The following is a 19,657-nucleotide window of genomic DNA, read 5'->3' as shown; positions in this document are numbered from 1 at the left end:
TTGAGTGAAAGCCACCAGCAGCAAGATAAAGCCTTTAATTGGGCACCAGTCGCCTCTTTTAAGGTTCTGCTGGTGGCAGGGTGGGAAGGACATTCACAAGTCTTTCCACCTTGGCCTGAGAGGCAGAGGCTGGAACTTACCCATTTAGATGCCCACCCTTCAAAAATCTCACCTCAGAGGGTAGCATTAAATTCCACCAACTGAGTTCATATAGCCTATTGTAATCTGAATCTGATGGACATCTTCTTGATTGATATTCCCATAACTTCCTGGAGTTGAGAGGGTTGGCTTACAAGGAGAGACTGAGCAGATTGGAACTATACTCATTTGAATTCAAGCATGAGGGAAAATCTTATAGAAACGTCTAAGATTATGAAGGGAATCAATAAGATAGAAGCAGGGACGATGTTTCCACTGGCAGGTGAAACTAAAACTAGGGGGCATGGCTTCAAAATAAGGAGGGCCAGATTTAGGACTGAGTTGAAGAGGAACTTCTTCACCTAAAGGGTTGTGAATCTGTGGAATTCCCTGCCTTGTGAAGCAGTTGAGGCTACCTGATTGAGTGTTTTTAAGACAAGGATTGATAAATTTTTGAACAGTAAAGCAAATAAGGGTTATGGTGAGTGGGCAGGTAAATGGAGCTGAGTCCAGGAAAAGATCAGCCATGATTTTATTGAACAGCGGAGCAGGCTCAAGGGGCCAGATAGCCTATTCCTGCTCCTAGATTTTACATTCTAATGTACACATTAAACTAGCTACTGTAAATATTTATGTCATATTTTGGACAAATTAGCTTTAGTTTTGACTCAGGGTCGATCGAAGTATAAGATTACAATCATTGATTTGCCATTGTTCCTTTAGCTCTGACACCATAACAATTCATCTGAACTGCTGAGGCCTTCCTCACAGGAGTTTCCCGTCCCCTGTAAATTTGCACCGAATATATGTGGCCGTGATACATGCAACTCACAGAATATTGCTTGAATCTTTGCCGGGAATATTTTAATATGCTTTGTCAACAAATCCTCTCCAACCCTCTCGCTGCTGTCTCTCCTGAGGAATAATTCTGATTCATATTTATCTAAAACATCTCTGCAGAGGTCCAGTGAGGGTCAGACACTGAAGATCAGTTGTAAAATAAAGCATGGGATGAATAAGCACAGATTCCCCACAGCAACCTCAATCTTTTCTGCACTTGAAAAGACTTGTTTTTGGTGTAGTGGGAATGAGGCATCCTGTCAGCATATGTAACAATAAAAGGGAGAAAATTTCAAATGTACAGGAGGAATTTCTTTGAAAGGATAATAAGTATAGCCTGTCCCAAATCTCTTGAATGTATTACCATTTCTGCATCAGAAGTAGTTATTTTTAAATGAAATGGAAAATACTTCCATTCTCTTTGTACTTTTCTTTATATATAAATATATATATAAAATGTATTATTCTTTACTGTTTGGGTGAAACGTTTGCAGGAGGCTGATTTGAAAGTCAGTATTCCAGCAGCAAGTACTCGATGGAATTGCTATCATTAAGCAATAACATCGTCAGTCTATTCCATTCTAATTCAAAGTTGCTTAATTCAAATTATCTAATGATTCAAATTGTTTCACATTAACTTCCCACTTTGCTGTGTTATTTAAACCGCTTAATTTGAGTGATTGGATAATTCAATGCAAAAATGATTGAATTTTCGGAAAAGCTTGTGCTTGTGTGCTGCCTATGAGGGAATCAGTAATTTGTAAGGCGGTCTCAGTGTGAAATGTTTATACGCTGAGTACCATTCCACTAACTAGCTGCTAATAGTTTCTCACCATGCTCCCATTCATTTCCTCTCTATCAATCTATACATTTGGAAACTTCGGAGTTCACCACACTTCCACAGTGTCTAAATTTAGAATAGAAAAGAAAGGTCCACAATTTTATGTTGATTTTCATGAGCCAGGGCTAGGAATTTATTAGCTTTTTTTTCAATCTTTCTTCATTGACGGCGACTAATTGTGAAATGGCCCCTTCCCATCACAATTAGATTTGTGGTCTTAAAGGAACACTTTAGATACAGCTACACTATCATGCTGAATAGAAGCACTTGGTACAACAGTCTTGCTGAAAAAATAGTGCACCCTTCAGTTTACTATCAGCGCGTTACCAGGGAGAATCGGTTGCGTAAGTACTGAATTGGGCTGATTCGAAAGCCCACCTCAATTCACTGTGGTTTTGTTCCACTTGTTTCAAAAGTTGTTATGCCATCTACTTCTCATCCCTCAGATCCCATCATCCTCAAATACTCTCCATGGTCATTTCCTTCATTTCCCAACACTGGTGCTAGGTCCACAACTTTTCACGACATATATTAACGATTTGGAAGAAGGAACTGAAGCCACTGTTGCAAAATTTGCAGATGATAATGATATGGAGAAGAACAGCTGGTATTGAGGATATAGGAGGGCCGCAGAAGGACTTGGACAGGTTAGGAGAGTGGGCAAAGAATTAGCAGATAGAGTACAATGTGGAAAAGTGTGAGATTATGCACTTTGGGAAGGAGGAATGGAGGTGTAGACTATTTTCTAAATGGGGAAATGCTTAGGAAATCAGAAACACAAAAGGGACTTGGGAGTCCTTGTTCAAGATTCTCTTAAGGGTAATGTGCAGGTTCAGTTGGCAGGTAGAAAGACAAATGCAATATTAGCATTCATGTCGAGAGGGCTAGAATACAAGACCAGGGATGTACTTCTGAGGCTATATAAATCTCTGGTCAGACCCCATTTGGAGTATTGCGAGCAGTTTTGGGCCCCATATCTAAGGAAGGATGTGCTGGCTTTGGAAAGGGCCCAGAGGAGGTTCACAAGAATGATCCTTGGAATGAAGAGCTTATCATAAAAGGAACAGTTGCAGACTCTGGGTCGATACTCATTGGAGTTTAGAAGGATGAGGGAGGGGATCTTATAGATACTGTAAGACCCAGATAGAGTGACATGGAGAGAATGTTTCCACTAGTCAGAGAAACTAGGATCAGAGGACACAGAGATAAGGAGAAATTTCTTCAGCCAGAGAGTGGTGAATCTGTAGAACTCTTTGCTGCAGAAAGCTGTAGAGGCCAGATCATTGAGTGTCTTTAAGAAAGATACACATAGGTCCTTGATTAATAAGGGGATCAAGGGTTATGGGGAAGAGGGAGGAGAGTGGGGGTCAAAAATATATCAGTCATGATTGAATGGTGGAGCAGACTAGATGGGCCAAGTAGCCTAATTCTGCTCCTATATCTGATGGTCTTAACACGGTGCCAACACATTGAAGATGAAAACAAAACCTCTAATGCAGCTCCCACTCATACTTGATAGTGAAAAAAACTATCATTCAAAACACTTAAATCTCCTCAAGTGGCATATCTCTTCTAAAAACAAATACATTTCTATTCAGATCCTACATCAAAGACAACAAATATTTTAATAGCCTCTTTAAGCTGTCAATCAAATTGTGAATTCGGAAGGCACTGCTGAGATAATTGTAGTTATTGAAATTCAGCCAATCATTCACAATGATGTAATTATAGCCCTGGGAGAAATAGCAGCAAAGAACTTTATTGATACTGCATGAACAGATGCTATGATCTTTTTCTAACTTTCAGCGGATAACCTGTCAATGAAAGGAGGCTAGCAGTCGTTATCCCTTCTATGTCTCAGTGACAGCTGCAGCCTGTTCCTTTTTAGAGTTTAAGAAACAATTGATTTTAAAACAAGTTCAGAACAGTTGTACAGTCTGTATCCTCCCTTCAAGAGCATTTATTTCTACTCCGTCAATTTCTGACTCCTGCAATGTGGGTTAAGGCTGTTACAGTCAGTTTGAACTCAAGTTCATATGGTCCTAAGAACGTAAGAACATAAGAAATAGGAGCAGGAGTAGGCCATCTAGCCCTTCGAGCCTGCCCCGCCGTTCAATAAGATCATGGCTGATCTGTCGTGTCTCAGTTCCACCTTCCCGCCCTCACCCCATAACCCTTAATCCCCATCATATACTCACTTGGCCAGACATTTGAAGGTTTCTTTCCCCCTCTACATCTGTTGGGTGTTGGATACAACATGGGTTTCTCCTATCTCCTGCCAGCTGCTTGGATAACCCCTAACCTGCTCTGGTGTGCCGGACTACAATCCTCCTGACATGTTTTTAAGGTGCTGGTAAAACTTTTTCCTCTTGCATATTTTGCTTCTCATACCTCAGATCACTCTCCAGGGTGAATCCCAATTCCTCAAATGTTTCACAATGTCAATCTTTTCTTTAAAATCTAATTAAACATTCAGTGATGCAACAGGATAAACAAAAGGGCAAGTCTACTCAATAATTACTTACAGTTACTGGATTATTTTATGCCTCCATCAATTCAATTCAGTAGTCTAGAATAGTAATGTGTCACAGCAGACCTCATTTAAAGTTTAAAATATGAAGCAAATGAATGAGACAGATAATAACCGCAGGACTAACCTAACAATTATATTTAGAAAAAGCATTTGGTGGACAGCATCTTTTAGCTAACTCCTAAAATAAATCAATTTATTAATGTTCATGGCTCTGTTGCCCCACTATGGCGTGGGGTAGAAGCTCTGCCTGCAATAACTGCATGATCCTCATCTGACAGGGCTGGACAGATTGGATGCAGGGATGTTGTTTCCTTGGACTGGGGTGTCTCGAGCATGGAGTCACAGTCTCAGCTTACAGGGTAGGCCATTTAGGATTGAGATAAGAAAAAAGCTCTTCACTCTGAGGGTGGCGAACCTGTGGAGTTCTCTACCACAGCAGACTGTGAAGGCCAAGTCACTGAATATGTTTCAGACAGAAATAGGTTTTTAGACTCTAAAGGTTTGAAGGGACATGTGCAGAGCATGGGAATATGGTGTTGACATTGAAAATCAGCCATGATTGTAGTGATTGGTGGAGCAGCTTAAAGGGCTGAATGGCCCATTCCTGTTCCTATTTTCTATGTTTCTATCTCATTCTAATTCCATGGTGAGTTAGTCAATTAGCTCAGATGGCTGGACACTTGGTTCATGATGTAGAGTGATACCAGCAGCAAGTCCAATTCCCATACCAGCTGAGGTTATTCATGAAAACCCCACCTTGCCTGAGGTGTGGTGATCCTCAGGTTAAAATCACCACCAGTCAGCCCACACCCCCCCACCCCCCACCCCTGCTGCCCATCAAAGGAGAGGGCAGCCTATGGTCATCTGGGACTATGGCGACTTTACCTTTACATGGTCAGATAGTTAACATAGGGAGTGGATTTCCAAAATTAGTTGAGGTCTCAGAAACTTTGGCTGGCTCTCCTTTGGTAAGAGCATTTTCTAGATTTGCAATATCGATTTCCCCAGTTATTAAACAAAGAACATAGAGTTTATTTGCCTCGTTCTTTCTCATCAAATTTAAAGAATTTATCTACTGAGGAATTCCTCTTATTAATTTTGAGTATGAATATGTTATTCAGTACCCTACAGCACCATTATATCCTGTTATAAAGAAAGGATTTTTCACTTATTGAATCACAAACAAATTGCTGTAAGGACTACCAGGAGGAATTAGAAGTACTGGATTTTAGACTTACACGGTGTGCTTACGTCTATCATCCCAAACATTCACATGTGATCATTACACACAGTCAATAATTCTCGGGCTAAAGCTGAGGAAAGGTTTATGCCAAACAGTATCTAATGAATCACCAAGGGCAAAAACCTCAAAGCACGTTGTTTGAGAACAGAGCGCTGGCTTTTACTAGTTTGAAATTACTTACTTAAAATATGACACAGCAGAATGCTCACACACTAAATTGTGAGTCACTATTTGAATGATTAAGGAATGTTAATGGTTTGGGGGGCAACCATTCAAAAAGTTATGCTGCTGCCAAGCTTTTGATTGTAAAAGGATTTGATCACAGGCAGGAAAGAATAGAAAAGTTAATGGTTGAAAAGCTTTCAGATCCCACAAAAAATGTTTTGACTAAGCACGGGTTGGATGTATCTTGACTTCAATACATGTGGAATATATGATACGAGAGGAACAAGCTCAAGTTTATTTATTAGTATCACGAGTAGACTTACATTATCACTGCAATGAAGTTACTGTGAAAATCCCCTAGTCACCTTACTCTGGTGCCTGTCCGGGTACACTGAGGGAGAATTTTAGCATAGCCAATTCACATAACCAGCACGTCTTTTGGATTGCAGGAGGAAAACTGAGCACCCGGAGGAGAATGCGCAGACTCTGCATCGGAAGTGACCCAAGCTGAGAATCAAACCCGGGTTCTGGCACTGTGAGGCAGCAGTGCAAACCACTGCGCCACCCCCTTTGAAATTAAGAAACCACAGGAGAACCACATTCAAAGCAAGAAAGAGAAGAAGTGACTGCATTGATCAGGAATATAGGAAGTTGTTGAGAGTGACACCCAATTTGTGCTGGATGAGCAAGTTATTGAGTGAGGAAGATGAGGCAACCAGTGTTGTTGCTTATGAGGGGCCACTGACAAGTGCCTCAATAAGCACTTCAGAGAATGCCGAGAGAACCACAGAGGGCTGCTGTGGACTTAATTATGGATGTTTTGAGACTGAGTTGATAGCAGCAGAGTAAAAGGGCAGAGGAATAGTGAAAGGTTTGAAAGGGCAGAGCAAAGCAGAGAGGAGAAATGAAAGATAGCATAACTGGGTGATAGGAGTCATTGAAGACAGGACAGAAGGACCTAAAAACAAAAGCCAAGCAAAACGGAATAGAAATAAATGGTTCATGTCCAGATAGGCCACCAAAATGTGTATGGGAATGGAAACATGAGGAATTCTGAAAACAAAGATACAGTATGGATTAAGGTAGACATGTTCTGGTCAAAGACAAAGGGATGTGAAGGAGACAATTTGAGAGTGTCAAAAGTTAAATTCAGAGGTGCTGTGTTTAGATGAAGTGGACTTCGATTTGGTGGTTTCACATGGGGATTAAAAAAGCCAATGACCAGGTTGACAGGCAGTTGTGAAGGTTGAATGAATCCAGGAGCTGTGTCTGAGGGGCACTGTATCAGTATCCACACTATTCTACTCTAGGAGGCTATTCAATAGAAAATGGAGAGCCAACAAAGCACGGCATGTCAACCAGGACTCTAATAGGGTCAATCCAAAGGTCAGATGGATGTGTGAGTGGCTCAATAATTAGTATTGCACAGTAGCAGATTCATTATCTCCAATGGCATCATTTGCAGTCAGTGTTGATCACAGTTCTTGGCAACATATTGATTTTATAAAAGAATCCTCATGGTGAGATTAGGCTGAATCTTCTTCTGGTTTCAGAAAAACCTGACCTGTGCACTTCCACGGCTCGCAAATTACGTACTCGACCCATGTGCGACTTTACATGCCATTCTTGTCTTTTTACACAAGGGTTGGTTTTACAGTATAGTTTTCCAGGTAGAAGGTCCAGCTTAGTTCTTCAACACAATTTCTCAGCTCCCAACAATGTTTGAAGGCTCCTAAATCTCACTCCTCCTCTCCTTCACCCCCACACATGCCCCATCTTTCTCATGTAATCCCATGATATCTCTATGCCCTCACATATCCTTTAGGATCCTCCATGCTACCTCTATGCCCCCATATAACTTCCACGTCCCCTTAAAGCGTCCATGTCAACTATTCCACCACTGCATCACTCCATATATCCTCCTCACCCAGTGTGTTCTATGTATGGATCTCAGATTCCAAGCAAAATATTTGCTTTCCTCGGGGAGGGGGAGGAGTGGGTCGGAAGTGAATGTCTCATCATTTAATATAAGCCTCCATATCATTTATTTTGAAAGAAAAATACATTCTTGTATGTGAACCAAACCTTAAGACTTGTAATCCTATTAGCATGTGTCAACAAACAAGAAACCACATAAAATCACAATCTGTTATTGCAACTTCTTGAAACTTTCATTCATTCTCAGAGGAGTGGAACACCTAGTGTGCTGAATCCTATTAGCACTTGAAACCCAGTGAAGCATTCATAATAGCCACAGCTGTCCAAAAAATTGACTGCTCTCTGGTTAGGAAATAACAGGTGCTCATTATAGTTTCAAAGCAGAGAGCAGGCAAGCAGATGCTCAAGAGTTTTTTTTCAAGTATCGCAACAAGACGCTTTATAAATCAAATAGGGCCATTTAAATCACTGTAGGACGGATGACTATAATCTCCAACCTCAGCCGCAGCTGAGATTCTGTGGTCCCACTGCAGTGAACGGAGATTTGGCTGAACATCAAATTCTCCTGGTCCTGATGGCGGGAGAAATAGCAAGTGCACTAATGGTAATTTACCAAAATTCGCTGGACTCTGGGGTGGTTCCCGCAGATTGGAAGACAGCAAATGTGATGCCACTGTTTAAAAAAGGAGGTGGTAAAAGGGCAGGTAACTATAGACTGGTTAGCTTAACTTCTGTAGTAAAGAAAATGCTTGAATCTATCGTCAAGGAAGAAATAACAAGACGTGGGGATATAAGTTGTCCTAATGGTAAGACGCAGCATGGATTCACAAATGGAAGGTCATGTTTGACTAATTTGGTGGAATTCTTTGAGATTATTAGATGTGCAGTGGACAATGGAGAATCTGTGGATGTGATGTATCTGGATTTCCTGAAGCATTTGATAAGGTGCCGCACCAGGACTGCTACATAAGATAAAGATGCACTATGTTATGGGTACTATATAAGCATGTATAGAAGATTGGTTAACTAACAGAAAGTAAAGAGTGGCGGTAAATGGGTATTTTTATGGTTGGCGATAGTGGTGTGCCTCAGGAATCACTGTTGGGACCGCAATTGTTTACGATTTACATAGATGATTTGGAGTTGGGGACCAAGTGTAGTGTGTCAAAATTCGCAGATGACACTAAGATGGGTAATAGAACAAAGTGTGCAGAAGACGCTGAAAGTCTGCAAAGGGATATAGATGATCTAAATGAGTGGGCGAGGGTCTGGCAGATGGAGTACAATTTTGGTAAAAGTGAGGTCATCCATTTTGGTCGGAATAAAAGCAAAATGGACTATTATTTAAATGGTAAAAAATTGCAGGATGCTGCTGTGCAGAGAGACCTGGGTGTCCATGTGCAGGAATCTCAAGGAGTTGGTTTGCGTGTGCAGCAGGTAATTAAGAAGGCAAATGGATTTTGTCCTTTATTGTTAGAGGAATGGAGTTTAAAAACAGCGAGGTAATGTTACAGCTGTATAAGGTGCTGTGAGGCCACACCTGGAGTACTGTGTACACTTTTGGTCTCCTTACTTGAGAAAGGATATACTGACACTGGAGGGAGTGCAGAGGAGATTCATTAGGTTGATTCCAGAGTTGAGACGGTTGGTTTATGAGGACAAACTGAGTAGACTGGGGCTATACTCATTAGAATTCAGGAGAATGGGGGGAGATCTTATAGAAATATATAAGATTATGAACGGAATAGATAAGATAGAAGTAGGGAAGTTGTTTCCACTGGTGGGTGAAACTAGAACTAGGGGGCATAGCCTCAAAATAAGGGGAAGCAGACTTAGGACTGAGTTAAGGAGGAACTTCTTCACACAAAGGGTTGTGAATCGGTGGAATTCCCTGCCCAGTGAAGAAGTTGAATGTTTTTAAGACAAGGATAGATACATTTTTGAACAGTAAAGGAATTAAGGGTTATGGTGAGCGAGGAGGTAAATGGAGCTGAGTCCACAAAAAGATCAGCCATGATCATATTGAATGGCGGAGCAGGCTTGAGGGGTCAGATGGCCTACTCCTGCTCCTATTTCTTATGTTCTTATTATGTTCTTATGTTCTCCATTCCTGCCAGCAGTAGCAGCAGGGTATGAAAGTCTGGAGAATTCTGGACATTTTGATACATTTTCCATTGTGTTATAGTGATTTTCCAATGGATGGTCAATCGGTCAATTTACCTTCGAACTGTTCCCTGTGATGAATCATTGCATTAAAAACATTTCTGAATTATCATACAACACCTAATAGTGACATTTGAAGGTGTGAAAATGCTTTATACTTACCTTTCAGAACGTTCCACACTCTTAGGTGGGCTTTTCACCTTCTTCACAACTCGCAAACCTGGCATATGATTAATGGGTTTTAATGTGTGGAAGAAAATGTGGCTTTTATCCCCAATTAAAATGGAGAAATCAATCTCTACGGGAGAGTGGGGGCAGGGGGAGGGGTGTATTTTTGCACATTAGGCATTCCCAACCTGCGAAAAGGCCAGAGGAAAGCACAGGATTGAGAATTTTGAGGAAAATCCGATGATTTCCACCACAGAAACAAAATGTGATTGTTCGCACAATGAAACATACCCCGCTACCCTGACAAAACCTCGTACAATTATCTCTGCAATATTTCACCCAGACTACTGTTTTGCAGCAAACCTTGTGAAGAGAGACATGGAATTTGCACTGTGCAGAGGGAGAAGACATTAGGCTTTAACATGTTCTGCTTGTCAACAGTGATTTTCAGAGTAGAACATCGATGGGTTGTCTGGGGAGACAGAGCATATGGTGGGTTATCAACGAGTGTTTCTCAACTGTTATCAGTCTGTTGGTGGGAAGGGGTAATCGCTTAACACAAAGACCCCTCCAATTGTATAAAAAATGAATTTACCAAGATGATTTAGTATGTTTGCAGATTTTTTTTTTACAGCATAATATATTTTATATATTTCTATGTAAAATCAATTGCAGTATTTTTGTTTATATTGACTGTGAATGTGATAGGTGTATCATATTAAGAGACTTAGAGCAAGAGAACGCATGGGCCGGAATTTGAGATGGGCTATATCTGTGTCTCCTGGTCAGATGGCGTTCCTGTCTCTATCGTGCTGACGCGAATTGATATTCCCTCACCTTAAGAGTTGCTGCAAAATGCATAGATGACTGAAAATTGAAAGCTTGAAACAAAATATGTCTGTGGATCTGGAATGAGAGAGACGGTGTTGGAGATCAGATCAGTAACTCCAAGGTATATTTTGAAGTTAGCCTGGATCCCAATTTTTGCATTTGATTTTGGCTTTTGGGTGGTCATGAGGTGTTTCACTAAAGATATGATTCAATTTACCCACTGGGTAGGTTTTGCCAAAAAAAAACTTGGTTTAGAACACAAGTTAGAATATAACAAAAGGAATTAGCATAACTTTTACCAATTAAAGTACTTAAAACAAGACAAAGTATAATAGCTAGCTATCTCTATTGTTCCAATTTAGCAGTATTCCTCATGGGCATAAATCCCTTCTTTAGAACCAATTAGAACCAATATTAGATATGCTTACATGGGTCAGTTGGTCAGCCATTTCTTTGTTCCCCATGTACCTGACTGTAAGGGACTGACGTTGTTCTTCACCAATCTTTTTCTCCTTACATACCTACAGAAATCTTTACAGTCAGTTTTTTATATTCCCTGCAAGCTTACTCTGATATTCTATTTTCTCCTTCTTAATCAAAACTGCTTCCAATCCTCAGATCAGTTGTTTTTCTTGGCCAATTTGAATGGTTCTCCCTTGGATCTAATACTATTTATAATTTCCCTTGTAGGCCATGCTTTGTCCACCTTTTCAGTTTTACTTTTACGCAAGGCAGGAATAAACAATTTTTGTAGCTCACCCATGTGCTCCTTGAATGTTTGCCATTGCCAATCCATCGTCATCCCTTTAAGTAATGTTTCCCAATCTATCCTTGCCAGCTTGCATCTCAAATCATCCTAACTTCCTTTAATAAGACTCAAGGTCCTTGCCTCAGAATCAACTGCATCTTGATGAAAAATTCTATCATGTTATGGTCAATCATCCCCAAGGGGTCTCGCAAAACTAGATTGTCAACTATTGCTTTCTCATTACACAATACCCAGTCTAGAATGGCCTGCTGTAGTCACGCCTTCAATGTATTGCTCCAGAACATCATCCCGTTTACACTCCAGGAATTGCTCTCCTACGGGATTGTGACTAATTTGATTTGCCCAATCTATCTGCAGATTAAAATCACCCATAAATACAGGTGTTTCTTTCTCGCATGCATCTCTAATTTTCCAGTGAATATCATTCCCAACATCACCACTACAGTTTGGGGGTCTGAGGAAAACTATTCAAAGATATATATGACTCAAGATTTGTGCCACCTTCTGGAAGCTGATTTCTGGTAACGTTCAGCTTAGGGATGGCACTATCAATGGCTGTCAAGGTCACTATAGTATTTATGCTTGGTCTATTCCAAAGTGCCACAAGGGATGTCAGCAACATTATTCAATCTGCTGTTCACAGATGCATCATGCATTGTTTGCTCGAGCAAACAATTTCATCACTTTATTCATGGGCAATTGACAGCAGAATGCGAGACAACGGTACTTTTCTCATGGTGGTTTCTCCAAAGTCTGTGGCATTGTTGACATCCATTTGGCCCAATGAGCTCCCATACACTATCCTTTTGCCTTCATAAACTGACCTGCACGTTCTCCCCATGTCTGCATGGGTTTCCTCCATGTGCTCCATGTTTCCTCCCACAGTCTAAAAGACATGCAGGTTAGGTGCATTAGCCATGCAAAATTCTCCCTCAGTGTACTCGAACATGTGCCAGAGTTTGAAGACTAGGGGATTTTCACAGTAACTTCATTGCAGTATTAATGTAAGCCTGCTTGTGACACGAATAAATAAACTAAACCACGTTGGTGGCTCTCAAAATAGGAACACACAAGTGAATGCACATTGTCCAGTCAGTTGACATAACGGTTTAATTTTGAGTCCATGTGGCAGCCAATTTGCACAGAAGCAGCTCCCACTGACCGCAAAGTGTCGAAATGGTCAAGTCACCAAGTAGATATGGCAATGTCGTGGTTATGTTGCTGGACTTGCAATCCAAAGGTCTGAATAAATATTCAAGAGAATTTGAGTCAAGTCTCACCATGATAATTGGGAAATTTTAGAATCTGGAGATAAAACAATAAAAGTGACCAAGAAAATGTCAGAGCATAACCCAACTGCTTCACTGATTTCCTTTAGGGAAAGTTACCCACCGTCTATATCAGTTCCAACTGATATGTGAGTGTAATTTCACACCAAGGTGGTTGACTGTTACCTTCCCTCTGGACAATCATTCTGATCTAACACCAAAGATGATTGCAACTTGCCCTTTCATTATGTGACAACAAATTGTCCTTGTCTTTGCAATGTGTGCAACACCAAACAAGAAAAGTAATGAAGATTAAATGTTGAGAATAGTATCGCTATTGTCAATCGAGGGATATTGTCCCTGAAAAACCTACTTAAGGGTATCCATCATGGACCTTGCACTAAGAAACTAGATAACTTGTGCAGCAATACTCATTTGTATGAAAGTAGAAATGTTGGTAAATACTCTCTTGTTTATTAGAAAGCTTTTAGTCAAACTCTTGTTACAAAGCAGCGGCATTTTCAGAAAATACATTTGCTTCATCATGTGGAGACAAAAATAAATAACAATAATTTGGACTGGATGAAGCTTAAGTAGAAGCCATGATGACCATGTGAGCTGTAAGAAGCCTAAGCAATAATCAAATAATAAATTGTGACATGTACCAACCCTAAATAGCAGATTCAAGACACACCTGTTGACTGAGCCTTTGTTTGCAGGTAAGGGAAAAAAGCAAAATTGCATTTATGTAGCAACTTCATAGCCACAGGATGCCCCAAAATGCTATAAAATCAATGAAGAACTGTCTTATTTAGGAAATGTGGCAGCCAATTTGCACAGAAGCAGCTCCCACTGACAGCAATGTGACAATGCCCAGATCATCTCTGTTTTCCCATAGTGATTTTGACTGAGGAAGAAACATTGGCCAGGAGTGGGATAACTCCCCCTGTTCTTTTTCCAAATTGTGCCAAGGGAATTTTTATACCCACCTGAGAGAGTAAGCAGGGCTCTGAGTTAACACCTCTTCCAAAAGGCCGTTCACCACTTTCTTGCTATTGTCCGGGAGAGTCAGTCTAGATTTTTGCACTCTGGACTCTCAGGGCATTCAGGACATTGGTCTGGTGAAAATGCGATCATGAGATCAGCTTGTTGCAGGCACACAACTGAGTCACTGATGTTCCCGAGTGGCAAAATAAACCGAAAATATGGGATTCCTATATAAACTGGCAGGATTTTCAGGACCTGCCAAGGGAGCATGGCGAGATGAACAGGGATGAAAGACACTGGTATTAGCTGGAATGACAGATTCCTGAGCCTCTTCTGTTCAAGGGAGCTCCAGGAAAGCCTGGAACACCTCACTGCCAGCCTGGGTGTGAGAGCAGCCTCAAAGTACCCCGTAGAGGGATTTGTCCACCCCTCACAATGGTAGCCTGGCTGCAAGAGCTATTTTAATATTTAAAGTTTCTGAAAAGTTGGTGAGACGCTGCCTCCATGTTGAAGCACTCTCTTGCTTGTCACAAAAATGCCTCTTTATTCTTGAAAAATTATATTTTTAAACTTTCAACTGACTAGAAATTTTGTACTTTAAAAAATGATCCAGGAATCTGCCTGAAAACATAAGGCCACCTTCTAAGGTGAAGGAGAGAAAAGCAAAAGAGAGCCCCCTCCCAAAGGAAGGGTGAAATTCATCAAAGTCCCGTGATGGGGGCAGGAACAGGGTGAGTTGCCAGCTACAAAGCTGACAGGAAACCATGCCATATCTTCCAGCCACAATCTCCTCCATGATAGAATTCACTTTATTACATGCATCCTGCCTTCATATCTGGAAAGGTGCCCAACATCATTGACTTCCCTTAACAATAGAAGATAGACCTCCTGAAGTCAGAAGATGGATCGCCAGGAACATTCTGAGGTTGGACGGTGGACTTCCTTGAAGACACTGAAGCTGGAAGGTCCATCTGTAGATGCCTCCCCTTCACTCACTGCTGTGGTATTCCAGGATCACTGGTGGCTTCCATCATGAGCTCTAGAAACATTCTTCTAGAGACATTCTTCAGGTAAGTTCCAGCTTTTACACCACGTGGTTCCAGATATGTTGTGGACTGGTGTGCTGAATCTGACGTAGGGGGAAAGATTCCCATCAGGCCTTCATTTGCAACCACTTGTGGGAACTCAAATGAGTTTTCTGATCTGCCGTGGCGGGCACCTACGGAAGATTCTGTGGGAAATTCATGCTGGCTTAAAATCAATTTTTGGGCCTCTCACTGAATTCTTCCCCATGCCCACTATTGAATCTGTTGACTGGGGTATGGGAGAATTCCACCCATAGTTTGAAGAGGGAGACATTTCAAGGAAAACCTACAGATATTAAAACTCAGCACTCTAAGGAAGAGATTAAAAATGCAAAGTGCTGAGTTTGAATCAACAGTAAAGACAGTGGGAACTGCTAACCAGCCAGTTACACCCAACACAAAATCAAATCTCTCTATGGGGAACAAAATAACCCCATCTCCTGTTGGTCTACTTTCTTGAAATGTGTCAAAAGTTTCTCAGATGAAAGATCAAAATGTGATTTCTTGTTCTACAACAATGACTGCAAAACATTTAAATTGAATTTCTTTTTGGGAATATACAGGCAGGAGATTCTTAAGAATTGGTTTTGCCATGCCAGACATAAAGAGAAGTCACTAAAGTAATCTGGAAAAAATTGCTAAAGGGAGCACTAAGAAATCGCTCTCTCCCTCTTAACTAAGGATGAACCCTACCTCAGGAATATAAAAATCCAAACCAAGAGATATGACTAATCATCAGAAACAACTTAAGGAGAAGCTGATCGATTTCTGGGAAATTGATCGCAGAATTAAAAAGAAAGGAAGTTGTCTCCAGCAAAGTGCAATTGCTTGGATTTCAATTCAATTCCAGGAGTTTAAAGGAAACCAGCTAACTTCAAACTTTCAACAATCTGTGCCACAAGCAAAGGACTGAATCATATATTCCTTTAACTTTAACTTGGGCACTAACTATTGATATCTGTGTGTGTGTGTGTGTCATCGTGTTTTTGTTTTTCCCTGGGTTTAGTAATAAATAAACTTGCTCTTTCTTTGACTCAAGAAAACCTGGCTCCTTATTAGAAAATAGAAATATCTGGATATGAAAAGGCCTCTATGGGAAAGGGATATTTTAAAGTCTTTCTTGCAATGTACCGAGGAAGTTGAATAAAGGGGAACCAGTTTGTAACTCCTCACCCAATCATACCATGGTTATTTGCCCTGTCCTTCTCTGAACCTGGTCATAGCAGGGGACACCCAGGGAGAAAGTGGAAATGCTTTGTGGGTTTCATCCCTAGAAAGGTCAAACATACTTGCTGACCTTGACTATCTAAAGTGGAGAAGGCCCATTCAGGAATGGACCAAACATACACTAGACTTCATCAGGAAGGTGCAGAGATTAAGTGGGTGGTACAGTGGCACAGTGGTTAGCACTGCTGCCTCACAGCGCCAGGGACCCAGGTTTGATTCCCAGCTTGGGTCACTCTGTGCGGAGTCTGCATGTTCTCCCCTTGTCCCCTTGGGTTTCCTCCGGATGCTTTGGTTTTCTCCCACAGTCCGAAAGACGTACTGGTTAGATGCATTAGCCATGCTAAGTCTTCCCTCAGTGTATCCAAAAAGGAGCAACTAGGGGATTTTCACAGTAACTTAATAGCAGTGTTAATGTAAGCCAAGTTGTGACTCTAATAAATAACACCAGGTTAAAGTCCAACAAGTTTCAGGTGGTGAAGGAACAGCACTCCGAAAGCTTGTGCTACCAAATAAACCTGTTGGAGTTTAACCTGGTGTTGAGAGACTTCTTACTGTGCCAAACCCAGTCCAACACCAGCATCTCCACCTCATGATTAATGAATAAGGTAAGTTGAAATTGTGCATGAATGCACAAACCTCCAACCAACCTATCTACCCAAACATTTGAGCTCTATCTGCCTTGATTGTGGCAGATTCTGCAGATTACACCTTGGACTTATTGGTCACCTCAGGACTTATCGAACTGGAGTGGAATTAAGTCATTGTCATTCCCAAGGCACTTACTCAAAAGATGAGAGGATTTGCCATGTCCTCCAACCTGTTGCTCCTCTGAAGCTGCAAGACCTCTGATTTATTCTCTGGCTTGAAGTGCCCAGCTGCTCCCCTTAAATATTCAGCGAATCTGTCTCCTTGCAAATTGAAGGGTAGCCCAGTGGGAAAATCCCGAACAGCGGCCATTTCTTCCTCAGAGTGGGTTCAGGACTCAGAAACAGCCCTGACCCTTATTATCCACCCTTACCATTGAAGTCCAGGCCATGGAGTATAAACCGAGGGCGTTATACTAAACCTTTATGAATCATTGGTTAGGCATCAGCTTGAGTATTGTGTCCAATTCTGGGCAACATGTTTTAGGAACAATGTCAATGCCTTGGAGAGGAGAGTGACTAGAATATTATCGAGATTAAAGAGCTCAGTTACGTGGAGAGACTAGAGAAGCTGGGATTGTTCTCCTCAGAGCGCAGAAGGTTAATTGAGGGGTTCAGCATTATGAAGGGTTTTGGCAGGAAAGCTGGTAACCAGAGAATTGAGACAAATTTAAGATAATTGGCAATAGAAACAGAGGGGATATGAGAATTGTTTTTGTACAGTGTGTTGTTAGGATCTGAAAGCACTGTTTGCTTTAAAGCATGGTGGAAACAGACTCAATGGGAACTCTCAAAAGAGAATTTGATAAATGCTTGAAAAGGAAAAATAGACCGGACTATGAGAAAAGAGAAATGGAGTGAGACTAATTGGGCAGAATTTTACAACCTCATCGTGCCCGTTTTGTGGTTGAAAAATGTTGTAAAATTAGGCGTGATGTGACTAGGGGGAATGGCATTTGTTTTCAGGGTGGGAGCCTGCCCAAAACTGGCAAAATGTCAATTTGTAGTTTTTGCATTCATCACAATGTAATTAGTGAGCTTCACTGCCAATCATCCCAGCTCACCTGCCTTAACCACCTCCTTCGCTGCAGCCAGATGGGTCAGGAAAACACATCTAAAAGTCAGGTTCAGGCCACGTTCTCAAGTGCTGCAGCCATAGTTTGCTATATCTCAGCACTGTCCCGCTGGGTCTCCTGCAAACTCTCAAGCCTCTCAGCCATCAGCCACAGAATCTCAAGAAGCCTACTGAGGCCTTCAGCTGTGGTCTCTGTGACTCAGCCATCGCTTGGAGACTGTCACTCACGGTGAGGATTTCCTGCCCTAAGCTTTCCACCGCGACTGCCAGCCCCACAGTTTTGGTCTGGAAACCATGCAAGACAAGCAGTAGCTGGTCCACCAAAGCTTTGGTACTTCTCTCAACAGCCTTGCAGTCAGTCCAGTGATGCTGTCAGCCCCTCCTGCATTCCCTGGCTCTGTTACCGCATCCCCAACAACTGAGGGACCAGTAATCACAGAGGCCCAGCATGTAGCTTGGGGCCTGCTGAGTTCTCACCTCCAGCAGCCCCCCACATGCCAGAGGCCTTGGACGTTCCCTCCTCCACCTGATGTACACCAGCAGATGTGTTATGCGCACCAGAGAGTGACCCAGATGCCTTACCACTAACTTGATCGACCAATGTGAGAGTCTCTGGGATGGTGAACTGCAAGGTGGAAGTTGACACAAAACTGGTGCCGACCTTGGAGGTCCCTTCATCGGCTTCCTGCGAGGAGTCTTCCGAGCTATCAGGGGCAGGATGGGCAGGAGCAGCAGTGGGGACCGCGATGCCAGATGGCCTGGAGCATCAGGGTCTCTTCCTGCAATACAAGACACAAAATTAAGTGCAAGGGAGGGAGAGGAATCTGGGCTGCATGCAACTTGCTTGAGATTTCTCCAACAAATGGAGGATTGGCAGGTGCTCACTTCTATGCTCCAGCCTGACCATGCTGTCACTAATGGTCTGCACACCCTTCTCTCCCGCACGCTCCAGTGTCTGCTCTTCAAAGGGGGTGAGGACACAGATGTCAGGCACACCACCCCCTGGTTTTGCCCTCTCCCAGCAGCTATGGGCATACCTTCTCCTGGGGACAGGAGGAGCCATGTAAAATCTAATGGCACAAGAACTGCAGGACTTCAGGGGGTGGCTCTCAGAGGGCAATGGTTGTGATACACTTGTGGGGAGAGGAGGGATGTGCTTAGAGGCCAGCAGGGTTTCAGCGAGTGGCCCTCAGAAGACAAACATTGTGATGCTTTTGATTGGGAGAAAAGAGGTGCTTGAGTGTCAGAGTCTGAAAGCATGTGGGAGGTGGGGGCAAGTGGGGGTCATTGGGGGAACGGTCCTATATGAGACAAAATATTCACCCTTGTTGCCCAGATGAGGTCATTCAGTTTTTTGTGACACTGCTTCCTGTTTTTCCTGGCCAGTGCCCTGGCACTAACGCATGCTACCACAGCCTCCCAGGCTGCATTTCCATCCCTTCCCCTTCCTGCTGCGGGGGAAGAGAGTGTCCCACCTTGTCTCCAGCAACCTGGCCAGAGCAGCATCTGAAAACAGGGAATGTCTTCCTGGAGACCATTTCTTCCTGCCTGCCTGTCCATCCTTGGGGTTTCTATAGAGCTGTCTCTCATTAGGGCAGATCAGCTGTTGGCAGTTTAGGCAAGTCATGTGTTCGTTAGAGCATTCCAGTTAGTTTAAAGCAGTTTGTCTCCTTATCATGGAGGGGAAGCCAAGTCAGCTCTTGCCGTGCCGATGTACTGATTTTTGGGGGGGGGGTTGCCTC

The 19,657-nt window shown here is 42.3% G+C and overlaps 1 protein-coding gene across 4 annotated transcripts in view; it reads left to right on the top strand.

Annotated features, from left to right (window-relative positions):
• rbfox3a (RNA binding fox-1 homolog 3a) overlaps positions 1-19,657 on the top strand; it is a 1,494,706-nt gene that overhangs the window by 793,469 nt on the left and 681,580 nt on the right. The gene's annotated exons all lie outside the window — the stretch shown is intronic.

The sequence above is a fragment of the Carcharhinus amblyrhynchos genome, chromosome 21, assembly GCF_965287045.1.
Source record: "Carcharhinus amblyrhynchos chromosome 21, sCarAmb.v2.hapA, whole genome shotgun sequence".
Classification (NCBI taxonomy): domain Eukaryota; kingdom Metazoa; phylum Chordata; class Chondrichthyes; order Carcharhiniformes; family Carcharhinidae; genus Carcharhinus; species Carcharhinus amblyrhynchos.
This window is presented reverse-complemented; position numbering and strand designations above follow the sequence as displayed.